Raw genomic sequence first — 19,296 nt, forward strand, 5'->3', positions numbered from 1 at the left:
ATAATGTTCCATCTGGTATAAAAGAATAGCTTAGTTAAATGCTACATGCAGGGTGTCCCAAGAGTCTTAGTGGAATTTTAAGTTTTAGCAAATTAAAATGCATCCACTCATCCAGTACATACTCACATATGTGGATACATACACACAATTGAGAAAGAAGAAAAGCACCCTGCTGAAGGTGAGATTTGAGTTCAGACTTGCAGAAATTCAAATTTATTACATGAATTCAAACGCATTAGATATGTATATTTCTATACATATATGTGTATGTGCATGCATATATCTATATAATAAATGTTCAATTTTCCTTAAGAAATTTATACACAGTAATAAATGTATACATGCACACTGCACACCACACATGTATATACACGTACACACATTTACATATATATATGTATATATACAATGTGTGTATTTTGGAATTATTCCATTCATGTTGTACTATATATCAAATAGACTATGAATTTCTCAAAGACAAAGTGATATATTTTCCCCTGAACTCATAGCCATACTTACTGGACTATTTTTCAGGCTTCTGGTCTTCAGTAAATATTAAATAATGGCCAGGCTGAACTTGGTAGTTGTACTTATTTGAAGTCCTACTTTAGTGAAGCCTGTGTACCATTAAACTCCAATTCCAAGACCTTTTGATGTGATAGTGACTTGAAGTTCTTTTTGGAGGCTATTTTAGTACATGGAAAAGCTGCCGATTTCTACCAAACCGGAAAGGCTTGACTGAAGCATAAGTCTAGCAATGGATTGCATGTCATCTGTCCATGGACCAATGAACTTAGCCAAGTTCAGACAGAGAAGCTCATTACTGGGTTGGCTTCAGGGTGATTCCTAGGTTCAGTCACAGCCCATTTATTAGGATAAAGGAAGGTTACAGGCTACATCAGTGGATAAAATTTCCACTCTGGTAAAATTAATAATTAATTGATATTGACTTATTTTATTCAGAAAGGGAAAGATTTATTTGATTCAAAAGGGGAAAAATCTCAAATGTACTCTATATAGAGAGATATCATATCATAGTGAATAGAAATCGGTTTTTGAAACTGGGAAAACTTGACTTCAAGACTTGCCTGTGTTCCTTGCTATTTGTGTAACCTGAACCAAGTTACTTAACCTTTCAGGGTTTTAGGTAGCATTCTGAGCCTATACATTATAGAGAAGGGTCAACCAATAGTAGCTAAAGGAGTTTCCTCTTCAATTTATTCCCTATTCTATTAAAAATAACAGACCTTATTCTGATTTCTATGATCAAAAAACTTAATGGTTTATGGTAAGATGTTCTGGAATTTTCTTGCCTGGAATCTTGCCTGGGTATCTTGTTAGTATGTAGATGGCAATAGAATAGGAATGGGCTAAAAAGAATTAGGTGAGGGAGGACTCTGGCAGATACAAGTTTGGTTAGATTTGCCAAATTCAGTGAAACAAGGCAAAGCAGAAAGGAAAATGAGGTTAGCATAAATCTATAGAGGGAGGCAGGGCCTAGAATACAAGAGATGAGACAATCAGCAACAGTGTATTAAAAAAAAAAAGCCTGCTGAGTGTGAGCTGTCCTGTGTCGGCAGGTATTGATTGTAGTCAGAAGGAGGTCAGAGGCCGTTGGATAAATCCAGCCTTTGATTAAAAAAAAGGGACAGACAGAGATGTTAGGATTACCTCACACCTGGAGAGTTATAAGAATAGAATCTCTCTAGAATAGTTTAAAGAACTACCTGGAGACACCAGGGGAATCTTGTGAATAATTTTCTGAGGATCTTGCCTAAGGAGACATAATTCCACAGTCATTTAAATGTTCTAAAACTGATTTTCCTTACCCAGGAATAGTCTTCACTCATGTCACAAAGAGAATGGTGTTCCTTGAACCCCTTGATATCTTTCTGTTGTAGTAATAATTCTTTTTTTTTAGTTTTTTTTTTTTTTTTTGCAAGGCAACGGGGTGAAGTGTCTTGCCCAAGGCCACACAGCTAGGTAATTATTAAGTGTCTGAGGCTGGATTTGAACTCAGGTACTCCTGACTCCAGGGCCAGTGCTTTATCCACTGCGCCACCTAGCCGCCCCTGTAGTAATAATTCTTTAAAGAACCATACCCCCTAAAAGATTAATGTCACAAATACAAGATAGGGAGGTATGGTTAGGTAGCTGTTGTTCTGAAAATAAAGAATTGGAGTTTTTAGAGGACTAAAATTCGGTAAGTATCTGTAGTGTGATCTGATAGACAAAAAAGTTCATCTGTTCTTGGACTTCATTAGGAGGTATATAATTTCCAAGAATAGGAATATTTTAGTTCCACTGCACTCTACCCTTATCATACCTATATTATGTATTTGGTAGCTAGAAAGTACAGTGGATAGAGAGCTAGATTTAGAGTTGAGAAGAAAAGTTCAAATATAACCTCAGCACTTGTAGCTGTGTGACTTTGTGCAAGTCATTTAATCTTTACCTGCCTCAGTTTCTTCATTTGTAAAGCAGAGATGATAGCAACCTCTACCTCCTAGTGTTATTGTAAGAATAATATGAGATAAAATTTGTAAAACACTTTGAAAACCTGCAAGTGCTTTATAAGAGCAGCCTATTATTATTACAATTATTATTATTATTATGTATACTATTATAATATTATTTCTTAGAAAGAAAAAAATCCTTTTTTATAAAGGGAGTTTGCTATATGCACAGAGTACTTGGGATGATATCTCTCCATGAGGAGGAGGTTGAGACCAGACCCTCATTATTTTTGTAATGAGAAAGGATTTGTAAAGCTCTTCACCCATTGCCAAGCACATATAAGATGCTTAATAAATATTTGTTCTCTTCCTTCTTGTAAGAAATAAGCACAGTCAAGAAAAGTGAATCCATACAGCGGCCATATGCAGAAATGTAGATGTCTGTGCATCTTGTGTCTTTTGCCTCTTTGTCAGGAGACAGGTGATAACTTTCATTGCCTCTCAAGACATTTGGTCATTGCATTGATCAAATTTAAGTCTTTCAAAGTCATTTTTCTTTCTAATGTTGCTGTCCTTGTATAAATTATTTTATAAGTTATATTCACTGCATTTTATCAGTTTACACCTTCTAGGTCTCAGAAATTTTGTCTTTCATCATTTTTATGGTACTTTAATATTTTATTACATTCACATGCTACATTTGTTCATCCATTCCTCAGTAGTCTAAGAGGCAATTTAAGGCATCTCCCTCAGAATCTAGTTAGTTTTTCTTTCTTCTATTAATCTTCCTCAGAAAATTATCATTATTTAAAAACTATTTTGATTTTGGTATTTCTCACCCTCTTAGCCACTCCATTTCCTGTTCTCATTATTTTCCCACTAAATTTGATGTAATTCTGCATTGAACTCATGTTTGTGTGTGTGTGTGTGTGTGTTAGTTCAGTCAGCCTTTGTGCAATTCAGATAAGAGTGAAGTTCATCTGACATATACTTCCCCATTCCTTCTGACATAATTGTACATTCTTCTTTGTATGCTCTTCAAGTATGATGTTCCTTTCTATACTAGTGTATTCCTTTTACAATCTATGATAGGACATTTGAGATATTTCCCAACTAGTTCTTTCATAACATGGATTAGACCCATAACTCCTCCTTTCCCTTTCCCCATATAGATTAGTATAAATTATTCCAGGACATGATTGGTTTTTGCTTCCTTTGATGCAGATTCCTGGTCACCTAAGGGCAGAAAAAATCCCTAAAATGTGGTGTTGGAGTTTCTGACTTGGTGGGCATTTTAAGACCACACAAGCTATTTATCCTGTCTTTCAGATCAGTCATGTTTACAAACAAAAGCAAATAGGTCCACATGTAGATTATTAAGTCAATCTCATTTGAGTAAATAGACATTCACACACACACACAATTTCCATATCATTCCATAGCTTGATGCAATTGTCAAAAAAACATAATAGCTAATAATAATGACTAAAATCTATTTAGAATTTGCTATGTACTATATTAATCATTTCCCCAAAATTATCTCATTTAATCCTTATAGCAACTGTGGGAGGTATATGCATTTACTATTCCCTTTTTGTAGGTGATGAAACCGGGCATACAGAGATTAAATGACTTGTCTATAGTCATCCTGTTCATAAATATCTGAAGATGACCTTGAATTTCAGTCTTCCAGAATCCAGACCCAGTATTCTATCTACTATATCACCTGTCCATATACAAATATCAACATTTGGAGTATATCATTAGGTAGAGAATTCCACTTCTATTTCATCTTAGATTCTCTGTGAATCACATTCTACTTGAACTAGCAAATATTTCTTCCTGTTTCATTCTTTAATATTTGTGTAGTATTCCTGTTAGTCAATAGAGCCTTGATTCAGTCCTTTGATTCTTTGGATGAAATCATAGGCAAACAACAGAAACAATGAAATATAAAGATGCATCCACTTTCAGACTTTAATTAGCCCATTTACACCTTCTGAGGGCATTAGAATTTTGCCCATTTTTAGATGAAAGGTTAGTAAAAATCTACCTAGGATTACCAGATACAAGGATTTGCCTCTGAGTGTAGATTGTCCTATGGCCTTTTCATCTGCTCATTCATTAATATATATGAACATGATAGCCATCTCTTCATTTTGATGGCTATTTTAACCATCAAGTTACAGAAAGAAGTGCTCAGAAACACTTCTGGAAGAGTAAAGTAAGAAAAGCAAGTTGAAGTTTATTTGTGTACCCATAAGCAATAGCTTATTGCAGCAGAAGCACATAGTATATCCTGTAGTCTGCCCAACACTTAGTTTGAAAATTCTGTGGTCTCAAAAATATTTCCCCCTTTCTCCTTGTCACCTTTCATGCTTTTGAACTAAACTCATAAGAGTGGACAGCCCTTGTCACTAGATTGATCAATTGATTTTCTGCCAAATTATTAGTCATATTCATCATTTCTAACCTGCCAAGATTAAGAGTAGGAGGCAATAACTGACTGGCCATTATTTGTGTGAAAAGTTCAGGAGGGCAATTCAATTCAATCCAATCCAATCCAGTTAAGCCATCATTAAGTGTTTGCTTTGCAGCCTGACCAGAAATCATACCCCTACCACTTAAATCTTTCTTTTCCTAAACTCTTTTCCTGGGACCCCCATGGTTTGATTAATGATGATCTCCTGGGGCTCACTATATCAGCTTGACTCTAGTAATGCCTCACTTTATTCTTTGGTCATCTTTTCTTCAGATGCCTTGTTTCCACATGTATGCCCTTTGCATCTTTCCTTCTATGCATTCTACCTTTAAATCATTAAATCATTACCGCCATTACTTCTAAAAAGGAGATATGTAATTTTTTCTCTTATGACTCTATTCACCTAGTCTATAACTTTCCAAAACAAAGTAACTCTCCCTGAACAGATTACCTTTATATGTTATCTCCTAACAAAGCCTCCATTCAATATTTGGTATGTAATATATTCTCATTCATACATTAATTCATCCATTCATTCATTTGATGAGTCTGAGACTACAAATATGAATTGAAAAGCAGTCTTTCCTCCAAATGAGTTTCTGTTCTAATGGGGATGAAATAAGGAATACAAATTGTCAACACTTGGGATAATATACTTAAGGATAATTTGGGAAGGAGGAAAAAGATAGGAGCAACTAAGGGAATAAAAAAGAACTTCATAGAGAAGAGGTTCTGGAGAAGAAGACTAAAAACAGACCATCTCAGGTAAGAGACAAAGAAAGACTAAATGTTTATATGTGGGAGTCATTTATATGATGAGGGTAATTTAATCTATTTGAGCTGATGAGATCAGTAAGAGAGATGCTATCAAGAGATAAATTAAGAGGGATTATGATAGAATATTGTTAGACATTCCTGGTTGGTGATGGAACATAGAACACCAACTCAACAAAAGCTACTAAAAGCATCCAGACATATGACAAAATAATCAAGAGCAGTAGAATTAAAACTTGGAATTTGAAAGCATCCAAGAGGATGGGGTGATTTACAATACCAAATGCTGCAGAGAGACCAAGAAGGATGGGGATTGAGAATAGACTATCTGTTATAACATTTAGGAAAAATTGCTAACCTTTGAAGAACAGTTTCATTTGGGAACTAAATTGGGGAAAAAGAAATGGTGGCAATAAGTGTAGACTCATTTTCTTAGAGTTTAGCAGTGAAAGTGAGGAATAATATGACACTGCTGTTGTTTGTCCTTCGTTCTTGAAGAAGACCATGACATCAGGGAGGTGTTGCCATGATAAGCACATGAATTGGATTTTGAGTGAGAGGGTGTTGTATCAAATCACCTGTCTCACTTTCTCCTCTAGAAGCATCTGGCTCCAGTGGTCAGATACAAATCAGGACAACTGGAGATTGCCCTGGATGTGAGGCAATCAAAGTTAAGTGACTTGTCCAAGTTCATACAACTAGTAAGTGTATGAGGTCAAATTTGAACTCAGATTCTCTTGACTCCAGGACTAGTACTTTTTCCACTGCACCACCTAGCTGCCTAATGAAAGCAAAAATAGCTCCAAAGGTTGGTGGACTCAAGAAAATATTTTTTAAGGATGGGGAAACCTGGATATGTTTGTAAGCAATTCTGAAAAGGTTGGTAGATAGAAGAGATGGAGATAAGCTAGGGAGAGGATGACTGAGGAAACAATATTAATAATGAGATGGATGGTGATGAAATGAGATTCAGTGGTGCAAATAGAAAGGTTGGTAAGACAAAAAAGCTATTTCTTTACCGAGGAAAAGTATAAAGGAAGGGCAACTAGCAGATGATACACATAGACTTTAATAATGCTTGACATATAGTAGGCATTTAAAAATGTTTATTGACTGAACGATTTTGAATTGTAGCATAGGGAAGGAGGGGAATGACCTCTATTTTTCTCTCTCCCCCCACCAGGTCCTTTACTGAGAATGGTGGGGAGAAGGTGGAGTCAGAGGTATTAAAACATTATCTTCTCCACATACTGAGATATTCCATACTTGTATTTTCTTGAACAAATTTAAGATGAGGAAAATGAAATCACAGTTGGATTAAAAGCAGTATAAAGTTATAAGAGGACTTGTCCTGGGCATGTTCATATCACCTAGCATGGAAGCTCCCCAAGGGACCTTCAGAGGATGCCCAGATAAGGCAAGTTCTGTCCTCTGCCATGTGGCTGGGGGCAATCTCCTTTGATCACCTCTAATAAGAGCAAACTGTGACTTTAAAACTGGCAAAGCTGAGGAAAGTCATGCCTCTTATGTATTGGGAAATGAGTTTATATTTTCCTTATTATGCCTTTTGAAGTAAATATTCCTTCATAAAAGCTAATCTGACTCCTAGTGACTAAGTGGAATAGAGTTGTGGAGGATCACTCCTTTCAATTAAGAGAACACCATTGATGGGGGCTGAACCTTATATTAGTGAACCTAAATAGATACTCTTAAATGTCATAAAGGATACTAGAGGAACTGGGGGGAAGATAAGATATAAGCTCATTGGTCTTCCAGTAGTGGGAGTCAGAATAGTAAGTGTTACATTGTAAAAAATAAAACATTCTTCTATTAGGAGAATAATTCTATCAACCTTTGCAGATTTAATAATCTCCCAAACAAGAATGAAGGAAGGTAAATATGCATAATCCTGTACCATCAGAACACATGAAAGGAAAAGATTTGGGCTTTGTATATTTAGAAGTTTTGAAGAGAGTGAGATAAATGTCTTGGTTAGAAATGTTTTTAGGGTGGCAACAACTAAAATGAGAATATTCTTTTATGGGATCATAATTTCTCTAGAGGAGAGTGTAGGGTATAATTGGTAATTTTGGAGAATCTTTTTATGAAAGTAAAAAGTCTTTATATGAAATTTGAGATTTTTTGAATTATGAACTATAATTGGACATTAGAAAGTTAAACAGATTTTCTTTCTTCAAATCTTTTTTAATACACTACTAGGTTCACAATTTCACAGCTGTAAAGATATTTTCCCTCAAAGTCTACATGTCTAGTAGTTCAAAATGAAAATATCTGAGTAACCTAGAAGGAATGTATTGAATTTAAAAAAATATTATTCATGTTATAGTTAATAGAATACCTTGCCAGTTCTACCCATTATATAAGAGCAGTGAAACACCATTTTTTTTAGCATACAGTCTTTTTAATTAAGTCCTCCCAAGTCCCACAACTCACAATGGAAAATTGGAAGAAAAATATCCTGTCATAAAATGATTCAAAATTGCATCTTCCAGAATATTTCCTGGGGTCAGAACTCAGCCCCAAACCTATACATTTAATATTGATAAATCTATACAAAGATTTTTGATCCTTATAAAGATGACTTAAATATCAGAGATTACTATATTTATACTGAGCAATCTAAAGCTACTAAGACAGTGTAGCAAAACATTTCAGAAAGGTTTTGAAACACACACACAGACACACACACACAGACACACAGACACACAGACACAGACACAGACACACACACAGACACACACACACACACACACACACACACACACACACACACACACACACGGAAACTAGGTGGTACAATAGATAGAACCCTGGACCTGGAGTCAAGAAGACCTGAGATCAAATTTGATGTCACACACTTACTAACTATGTGACCCTGACCAAGTCTTTTTAATTCTGTTTGGTTCAATTTCCTCATCTGTAAAATGAGCTGGAGAGGGAAATGACCAATCACTCCAGTTTCTATGCCAAGAAAACCCCAAAATGTCAGTCACAAAGTGAATTGACCAAAAAAAAGTGTTACTCTTATGTTTTAAATTTATATATTTGTGAGTTATTTTTCTAACTGAACCATGATAGAACAACCTTTATAGTACATTATTGAAGGGCAAAATTTTTCATTTCAGGTAGTCTGGCTAGGAAAATAAAGGAAATCATTTAATGTCAAATGATGTGACACTGGCTTTTTAAATGTACTTTTCTTAAAAAAAATAAGAACAACTAACTTCTCCAAGTATTCTCAAATCTGTTAGTTCATTTTTCTGGCTTAAGTATGGAAGGATAAATATTATCATTACTTTACAAGTAAGGAAAAGGAGGATAGTCCATTAACTGTACCAAAGACATACAGTAATTAATTATGTGAAGAAGCCAAAAAGAAAAATCATAAATTCATAGCTGCAGAGCTGGAAGTGACTTTTAGAGACCTTTTCATCTAATTTTCTTATTTGAAGATGAAGAAATTGAGTCTCAGAGATGTAAATGCTTTTTGCCAGTCCTAGGGTAAGAATGGCATATGTTAAAATCTGGCCTCAGGTACTCACTGTTTGATCTTGGGAAGTCATGTAACCACTCTTTGCCTCAAGTTTCCTCAATAGTAAAATAATAGCACCTGCCTCCCAGGATTGTCATGAAGATAAAATCAGATAATATTTGTAAAAAAAAAAGCTTAGTATAGTGCTCGATACATAGTAAGTACTATATAAATACTTATTCCCCTTCTCCCCAAAGATCAAACAGATGGTAAGCACCAGAGATGTGATTCTAGACTATTCATGTGAGATATTTTGAACTCAGTATGGATCAAAAGGGAATGAATTGGTTGACTCTGTTGTTACATGGTCTGTTTTGGGGGAAAAGAACCACTCTTTTTGTTCTGAGTCTAAAAAAAAACATTTTCCTGAATAGTGTGGGGTGATAGTTCCTTAGTTGTGCTGTTCTGGAATCCAACTCATTGGAGACAGAAGGAGCTTTCCTGAATGGTGCTGCTTTTGTTTGCAAGCAACCCCACATTTCAGATTCATATGATCTGCTTTTCAAAGAGAAAAGAAAAATAACTGGATAATTCCAGAGTCTTGAAGAGAAAAGATGGTTTTCTTTGGGGTAATCCCTAAAGTTTAAGGAGCAACAGGGTATGCTGAGTCTAACACGGGGGAGCAAAAGATCGAGACTTCTTTTTTTTTTATATCTCTCTTATTAGACAGAACAAGCCTGATAGGAAAAGGATTGACTTTCTAGAAGCCCGAAGTGAATTTCCCTTTGGGGGTATTGAAAAGTTCAGAATAGAGCCATAATATTCGATATCTGTATGACTCTTTAGGTTAAAGTGGTAATCACAGGAAGGTTGGAAAATTGTCTCATTCATGACCCCACAGGCACTTTCCTTCCAAGAGAACTCTAAACACAAAAGGATGTTATGAGTCCAGAGAGCTTTTGGATCATGGAGAAAGATTCATTGGAGAATTTTAGCAATTGGTTATGGGTTTCAATAAATTTCTGTGGGATAGAATATCCTGTACCCAGTAGGTATTGCTACTTTGATCACTTGTATGGAATATGGAGACTTTTTACCCAAATATATTATAGAGACCAAGACATGAACTATTTTTAAACTATATTTGGAGAGTTACCAGAGGGAACTAAATGAGCTAAATAGTAATTTTGGGACTTTTGCTAAAGTGATATACATGAACCTAGTACTTGAGGTGGTAGACAATGATTTCATTTAAAACATATTTAATACATTAGTGCATTGAGTGGGATTCAGAGCACTTGTACAGCAGTTTTGGCTTATATTTGTTCTTTTCAGAAGAATGGAGGGACAGACTATATTCTGGCAAGGACATTGGAATTTGATTAAGATCTAGAAGAAGTTAGTGGTATTGTGAAAAAGAGGGTAAATGAATAGATATGATGAAAAGTCAGTGTAATTTGATGACACATAATTAATAAGAATCGACAATTATATAGTTTAATACAACTTTTCTCATCAGAATCTTAAAATAATTTTGTGAGATAGATTCTATATGTATTATTATCATTTCCATTTTACAAATGAGAAAATGATATGAGAGAGGCTTCAGGGAAGGGATTTAAATCCAGGTCTTCCTGACTCTATCCAACACTCTACCATATTATGCTGTCTCTCAATTATTTACCATTTTATCTTTGTCTATGTATTCTTTTTAAAACTTTTTTTTTATTTATTCAAGGCAATGGGGTTAAGTGACTTGCCCAAGGTGACATAGCTAGGCAATTATTAAGTGTCTAAGGTCACATTTGAACCCAGGACCTCCTGACTCCAGGACCAATATTCTATCCACTGTGCCACCTAGCTGCCCCTGTCTGTGTACTCTTACACATAGCACCTCAACATCTATGGCATATGCAATATTCAAGTTAAAGCATTTAAAAGTCCTCCAAAGGAATTTTTTTTTACAGGGGCTCTTGATTAATTTTTTTTGTTTTTGCCAGGCAGTGAAGTTAAGTGACTAGGTAATTATTATGTGTCTGAGACCGGATTTGAACTTAGGCTCTCCTGACTCCAGGGCCAGCACTCTATCCACTGTGCCACCCTTGATTAATTTTTAAAAAAATATTTTGATAATCCTATTGCTATATAATTAATTTTCATTAAAATACCATGATTTTTATTTTATGCCTTTAAAAATGTTATTTTGCTATTCTGAGTAGGGGTCCATAGCCTTTACCAGTCTGCCAAAGGGTATAAAGCATTGAGAATTTCTGCTCTGTAAGAACGGGTTAAAAGGCAGCATTATCAACCTTGATTTCAAGAAATCGGCTTAATCTCTATGGAAAAAATTAAAAATTAAATAGAAAAGTAAGAAGACAGGGGTTGAATTTACCACTTTGTTTGCATTGTTGTACAAGCTAAGATTTCATTTTCAAAGATTTATGGAGTAGGAATAATGTAGCACTGAAGTTTGAGAAGAAAAAAAAATCCAGACTACACATTCAAATCTGGTCTAACATTTTTATTTTTTTAGTTTTTGCAAGGCTATGGGGTTAAGTGGCTTGCCAAAGGTCATGCAGTTAGGTAATTAAGTGTCTGAGGTCACATTTGAACTCAGGTCCTCCTGACTCCAGAGCTGGTGCTCTATCCACTGTGTCAACCTAGGGGCCCCCATGGTCTAAGATTTTTTTGAAACTAGATGAGTCTGTCTATTGATTGGTTGTTTAGAACTTTCTTAATATTTGTCCATTTTATTGAATAAGTGGACTACTTTAGACCTGTCAGCAGAAAATACAATAAAGTAACTTTCTGACCAAATGCCACGGCAACCAAATACTTGCTCATAGATGGGCTTCATTGTAGCATAGAATCATGCCTTCATTTTAAGCTCAGCATTTGGATTGCTCTCTGATTATGACTGTGTTATAGAGGAAAAGAAATTCCAACCTTAGCAATCGGGTAAACCCAAAATTATTTTGTTTCTTTAAGTAAGCATTCTAAACTTTCTAGACTTGAGACTGAGGAAGGAAGTGGCAGTGACAATTGCTGTGGTAGAATGGGGCCAGTGATATTGTGTTGGTGTTATTATTAAGAGATTGGCACATCCCCTACTGATGCAATAATCTGCCAGCTAAATTTAAAGAAAACTGCTGATGTCTAGAAAAATTCAACACATTCTCTGTACTAGAAAACATTACAGCAAAGAAAGTTATGACTATCTAAAAACTCTAACTGGAAATATTCACATTGTTAGAGGAGACTTTGATGAGAATATGAATTATCCAGAACAGAAGGTGATGACTGTTGGGCAGTTCAAAATTGGTTTGATCCATGGACATCAAATAATTCCATGGGGAGATATGGCCAGCACAACATTGCTGCAAAGGCAGTTTGATGTAGACATTGTCATTTCAGAACACACACACACACACACACACACACACACACACACAAATTTGAGGCCTTTGAACATGAAAATAAATTCTACATTATTCCAGAATCTGCCACTGGAGTATATACTCCAGACACAAATATCATTCCTTCATTTGTATTGTTAGATATCCAGGCTTCTATATTTGTCATTTATTTGTATCAGCTAATTGGAGATGATGGGTGGGGCAGTGGATAGAGTATTGGCTCTGAATTCAGGAGGACCTGAGTTCAAAGAGGACCTCAGATGCTTAATAATTACCTAGCTGTGTGACCTTGGGCAAGTCACTTAACCCCATTGCCTTGCAGAAACCAAAAAAAATTGTAAAAACAGGCTTCCTGCTGATCTTTTTTTGTCCATTCCTTTGTACAAATCAAATAAACATGCATTTAGAAGTCAAAAAATTGTGAAAAGTTTAAAGTATTTTCCTATTAAAAGCTAACATCTTGTTTGGTGATACATAATTTGCTACAAACTTATTTGTAAGCTTTAAGAATGAATCTAGTTTATAGGACATGATTTCTAGAAAATATGTAACACACAATAGCTAGATGTGTATATACATATATATATGTATATATATACATATATATATATATATGTGTAAAGGTTTACCTCTGTAAATATCTTTAATGTTAACATTCAAGCCTTTGCTAACATAGTGTATGGGAAAGAAAGAGTTCTAGACTGCCTCATAGTAAATACTATCTGTCTTACCTTTCGCTTACAAAAAAAAAGTCAAAAATCAACTTCCTAGATATAGACAGTAAAATCTATGCTATTTTAATGTCAGACCAATCATCTTAGTCAAATCATTAATATTCTGTTTCAGTTCCAGAAATAGAAAGAGACTATATCCAACCCTAAAAAGCAATAACAAATTCATTCTATATCCATTTAGTTAGGGAAGGCTGACATCAAATATTATATGTACTAATCATTTTGAGACTTTCAGAGATGCAAAAAGAAATTGATCTGCCCTTGTAAGTTTTTATATTTCATTAGTTTATTTTGCACAATGAGAAAGTTTATTTGACAATGAGAAATTTAAACAAGTATATCATTTGGGCACTTAACCAACCACATTTATGACTCATGGAAGATAAAAATTAGATCTCTTATTTCTATCTTTATCTCTATCATCTCTATCTATTAGTATGAAGCACATATATGTGTGTACACATATGTTCATAAGTATAAACATAGAAGGACAGGGAGAGACTTTCATGTATACATATATGTATAAACACACATATACACATGTGTATGCATGTATGTGGTCGCACATTTGATCTTAACTTAATTGTATCTTGTGGAAAGACAAATTTAGAGTCAGAGGTAATGAGTTTGGTCTTGTATCCTGGAACAATAATAATGGTATGAAAGTAAGCAAAACGTGGAGTTCCAGTTAGCTTTTGAGAATAACTTTGACCCTGGGAAAGTTACTTAACCCTGTTTGCCTCAGTTCTTCATCTGTAAAATAAACTGGAAAAGGAAATGATGAGTCACTCTAGCATCTTTGCCAAGAAAATCCCAAAGGAGATTCATGAAGAGTTGGACACAAACTGAACTGAGAATTGAACTGAGTTATGAAAATGGATAGCTAGGAAACATTTAAGTTGACAATTACAAATTACTTCAGAAATCCCATTATTTATACTTTCCTTCATTTATTGAATAAACATTTATTATAATTTCCTCCACATGTATAGTACCTGTATAAGCTGTTGTTGTTTGTCTCTCATTCTCAAAGAGGATCATGACATGAAAGTGAATTGGATGTGAGTGAGGAAGGGATGTGCAAAATCACCAGCCTATCTGGAACACAGGTGCTATGATAGGGAATGCAGAAATCATGCTGCATATATCACAGATAAGCAGGGTAATGAGGGGAGAGGGGAATATTGGGAATTGATAGAGGGTATGAACTATAGTACATTTTGAACTAGGGAATAATGGGATCTCTGAAAGAGTACCAAAATATCATATATGGGAAGGTAGAAAGATAGGAGAGAAAAGATAACTAACCATAATATCCAAATGTATACTCATGAGATTCCAATTATACAACTTTAAGCAGAGAAAAAGCACGAGATCAATTTATCCCCCCATTTTCATTCCCCTTATCAGTCTAGTCAAGGCTATACATCCACATGTCACTTTTGGTTGTTGTTACAATCTTTCATGAAAATGAGGGTGACAAACAGTGATTGTAACAAGACTAGGTAATGGAATTCAACTAATATGTCCTCATCACATTGAAGAGCTAACAGACTTTTTTAGAGTTAGTGACTAAACAAATTTTTTCTTGTAAAGAATTTTGACCTTTATAATTAATGATAAGAGATTAAGTATATATCCAATTGTGTTAAGTTCTTGGGGAGTGATTAGAGTGATTGGATTACAATGACACACCCTACAGGAAGAAAATATCTACCTTTTGGAGCGAAAGCAGAAGAGGGATAAGTGATAATGAATTGGAGAAAAGTAGAGATGTTTTGGCCTAACTCAATTGTTTCAACATCGCTCTGTCATTTTCCCACAAAATTATGTGTTTATATATAGAAATATATGGGTATAATATAATTCAAATGTGTACATGTTCATAGATTCATGCATGAATATACAAGCATGTATGCAAATATATGTAGAGCTACATATACATGTAAACATAAATTTAATACCTTAAAACTACATCAGCACTTTTTCAATATATTAAACACACACACACATACATACATATGTACATACACATGGCAGTAGAGTTATAGTGGATAATGAGCTGACCTTGGGGCCAAGAATATGTATGTCCCCTTCTGTCTCTGATGCCTATATATGGGTCTTATGCTTAGTGATCTTGGGGAATTTATTTGATTTTTGAGTGCTTTAAGTAAGATACTTTGCAAAAGAAGGTGCCACTTACATTGACCTAAGAAGTCCAATACCAAAAATATTATGTGTTTATATAATATGTGGATCTATATGTATCTTTTATGTACATATATCTTTATAATAACCCACACACATATATGTATAATGGCTTGGTGTTTCTGGAGTGTATATCATATTTTTCCAGTAGGCATATAAAAGTGGGGTTGAAACCAACTCATTTGACTCTGGTGCCTTTACTAAGTAAATTTTTGGTTGTATCAAAAATAGAAATTAGTGTGAAGATGGCCTGCAAATCTCTTTAAATAAATCAAAAGTATTGTGTTAGATACTGTAAGAGACCAATCAATTTGCACAAAAGAGGAAACTATGTCAGAACTGGAGAAAAGAAATTCTGAGTGTCTGTCTTCTAGAGATTGGAACAAGCATGGGGTGAAGGGCAGTTTGAACTATTTGAAAGAAGGGAGATAGATATCTGGAGAGCCATTGACTCTTTAGGTGCCTCAAAGAGGTAACCCCAAGCTGGGGAAATTCCCAAGAAAAGTCATATTTTTCCCCAATTTCCCTTTCTGGTGCCTTTCTACACAGATACACTACAATATAATCTGTTATTTTGTTACTCAAATTTCTAGCAAACTGAATTTTCCCTCAATCATAAAGAAGTTAGGGGTTAATCAGTTGTTGAGTCTTTTCATTCCTAACCAACTCTTAATGAGCCCATTTAGTGTTTACTTGGCAGATATTTGAATGTTTTGTCATTTCCTTCTCCACCTCATTGTATAGCTTAGGTAAACAGGGTTAAATTACTTGCCCTAAGTCATACTGAGGCCAGATTTGTACTCAGGAAGGTGAGTCTCTCTGATTCTGAACCCAATACTCTATCCACTACACTATTTAACTGCCCACAACTAGAGAGAGATATAAATATACAGTAACAAGAGAGCTCAAATGCTGATTAGGTATTAGAAATTATCCTAAATGGTGGGAAGGGCAGTGAGGATATAGGTATAGAATGATTGTAACTGAAGTCAGAACATTTTAATGTAAAATAAACTTCTTAAACCAAAGAGGAATGAATCAAGTGGACTTGAAGGACAACTATATTTCCCCAGAGGCTTAAACTAAGGTAGTTATTTTAATAGGATTTTATATTACTTAGAGTTGGATTACTTATTCCAACCTGCTCTTATATTGGCAAGTCTTGGTTCCCATAGGAACATCATTGCCATATGATTATACCCAAATTCTCTCAGGGTACTAGGAGTATCTTTAAGGAGAAAGTATACACCCCCCCCTTTACCCCTTTAATTCATAATCCTCCAAAAATTTATTTCCATTTATCAACAACTCACCTATGTGCTAAGAGAAATCATAATGAAATGTGTGTATATATATGTATATTAATTAAGCAAATATATGACTAATGTCATATGTCACAATCCACACAAAAACCTAGGTCACATTCTTCTGCCAATGCACTTATTATACTGAGGAAGGGTGGTTGCATAGAGCAACCTGGCAAGGAAGTACATGATGGTGAAAAACCTATGCAATCAAGGTAACCATAGGTTTTAGACTTTGATGTTATTGATTTTTTAAGGAACATCTGCAGTACATGAAATTGCTTTACTGCTAAATATTTACCTAGTTCTCAGTACTCTTCAGGTGAGCAAATTGTTTTCTCTTTTATAATCGAACTAGCACAGCATTTACAAATTCTGTCAATTTGCAATCACCCTTACAAGACTATTGTAGAAAGTGCCACACTATTAATTTTGTTGATCATTCCCTTTAAGACCAGAATGATAATACTATCTCTGGTCACTACAGAACAGTGCAGTTGGTCATTTACTCATAAGGATGTTAGGTTGTACAATGAGCAATCATAGCTAACAGTAAAACAGTTCAGGCTGTTTATCTGGGCAGAGCAAACCAGGCTAGTTAACTCTTCATTTAGCTGGATACTGCATGGTGCAATTGAATTTCAGCATCTTCTTCTAATGAAGTATTTTCAAAATCTGCAAATATTTCCCTTTTCTGCATTTGCTTCTCAGAGAAGAGGAGAGAGCCACCAAGGAAATCTCTTACATTCTTGGGAATTCTAAAGAGCAACATCTGGAGATCTTGTATATGATGAGGTTGAATCTATTTTCAACCAATCAAAAAACCACTTTCATCTGACGGCTCTTACTATTGGTCTCTTCAAATGGTTCTTAAAAAACTACTTTTCCTCTCTTTCTGAGTCTCCTGTCAGGTTCTTGGGCTGTTTCAGCCTCTGCCTTTTATCTCTTATTTTTTATTTTTAAATGGTTTAAAAGAAAACTTACTGGTATTCAGAGACTCACCTTTGACCTATAATTTCAATAACTTTCCCTCAAGGAATTGATCCTCCTCTTAAAATAATATCCTAGCCTCTGTATAGCTAATTTCTCTTTTATTATAACTTTCTGTAAACTGGAAAGTTTAACCATTCACCAAATGATAGACATCCCTTTGATTTCCAATTCTTAGCCACCACAGAAAGGGATGCTGTAAATATTTTTGTGCAAATAGGTCCTTTTCCCTTCTTTGCATGTCTTGGGTTATAGACCTAGAAGTGCTATTGTTGAATCAAAGGGTATGTACAATTTTTTAACTCTTTGGCATTGTTCCAAATTGCTCCCCAGAATGGTTGGATCAGTTCATAACTCCACCAACAGTTTCAGTTTTCCCACACCCCTTCCAACATTCAACATTTTATTTTTTTTATTGTATTAACCTCTAATAGGTGTTAGGTGATACTTCAGAGTTGTTTTAATTTGAATTTCTCTGAACAATAGTGATTTAGAATATTTTTACATGACTATAAAAAGCTTTGATTTTGTCATATGAAAACTGGCTGTTCATATTCTTTGACCACTTATAATTGGGAAATTACTTGTACTCATAAATTTGATTTAATTCTCTATATATTTGATAAATGAAGCCTTTATCAGAGATACTTGTTGCAAAAATTCCCTCCAGTTTTCTGTTCTCCTTATAATTTTTGTTGCATTGTTTTTTTTGCGCCAAAACTTTTTAAATTTTATATTATCAAAACAATCTATTTTACATTTTATAATGCTCTGTATATATTTTTTGTTTTAAATTCTTTCCTTATCTGTAAATCTGAAAGATAAACTATTTCATGCTTTTTAAATCTCTTATGGTATCACCATTTTTATGTAAATATTCAAACAAGAACTTTGAAGACCAAAATGGAGTAGGGTTCCATGTGAATAGTAGTTGAACAAGGGTCAGTCAATCTTGAGAGGTAGATGAACACTGTTCCTAAGGGACTCTAGGTGATAGCAGCATACAGTGAGCTTAAGCCCCTGGGAATACATTTGAAGAATGGAGCAGCATAGACCTCTGAGTGCCAAGTTAGCTTTGTCTTACTTTGTCAAAGACTTATCAGCAATTGTACAGGGCTGATGAGTGATCCATTGTGAGAGAGGTTAGTTTTACCTTACTGGGAAAAGATTCCATAAAATGATGATTAGACCATCGAGAGACAGGTTTAGATAAACCATGTTGTCACTAATTTCTTGCTAGGAAATCATTTACTAGTGTTTTGCCTGCCATTATTGGAGCTGATGTGATGGATCCATATCCATCAGGCCAAGGACTTTCATAGCATCCAGTCCATCTCCAGAAGTCCTGTTTCATGTTAAATCAGGTTATGGGGTGATAATGGTTCTTGAGAAGGTGTTGAGAAGGATGTCTTTGCATAGTATTCCTCTCATTTTAATCA

This window comes from Macrotis lagotis, chromosome X (assembly GCF_037893015.1).
Source record: "Macrotis lagotis isolate mMagLag1 chromosome X, bilby.v1.9.chrom.fasta, whole genome shotgun sequence".
NCBI classification, from domain to species: Eukaryota; Metazoa; Chordata; class Mammalia; order Peramelemorphia; family Peramelidae; genus Macrotis; species Macrotis lagotis.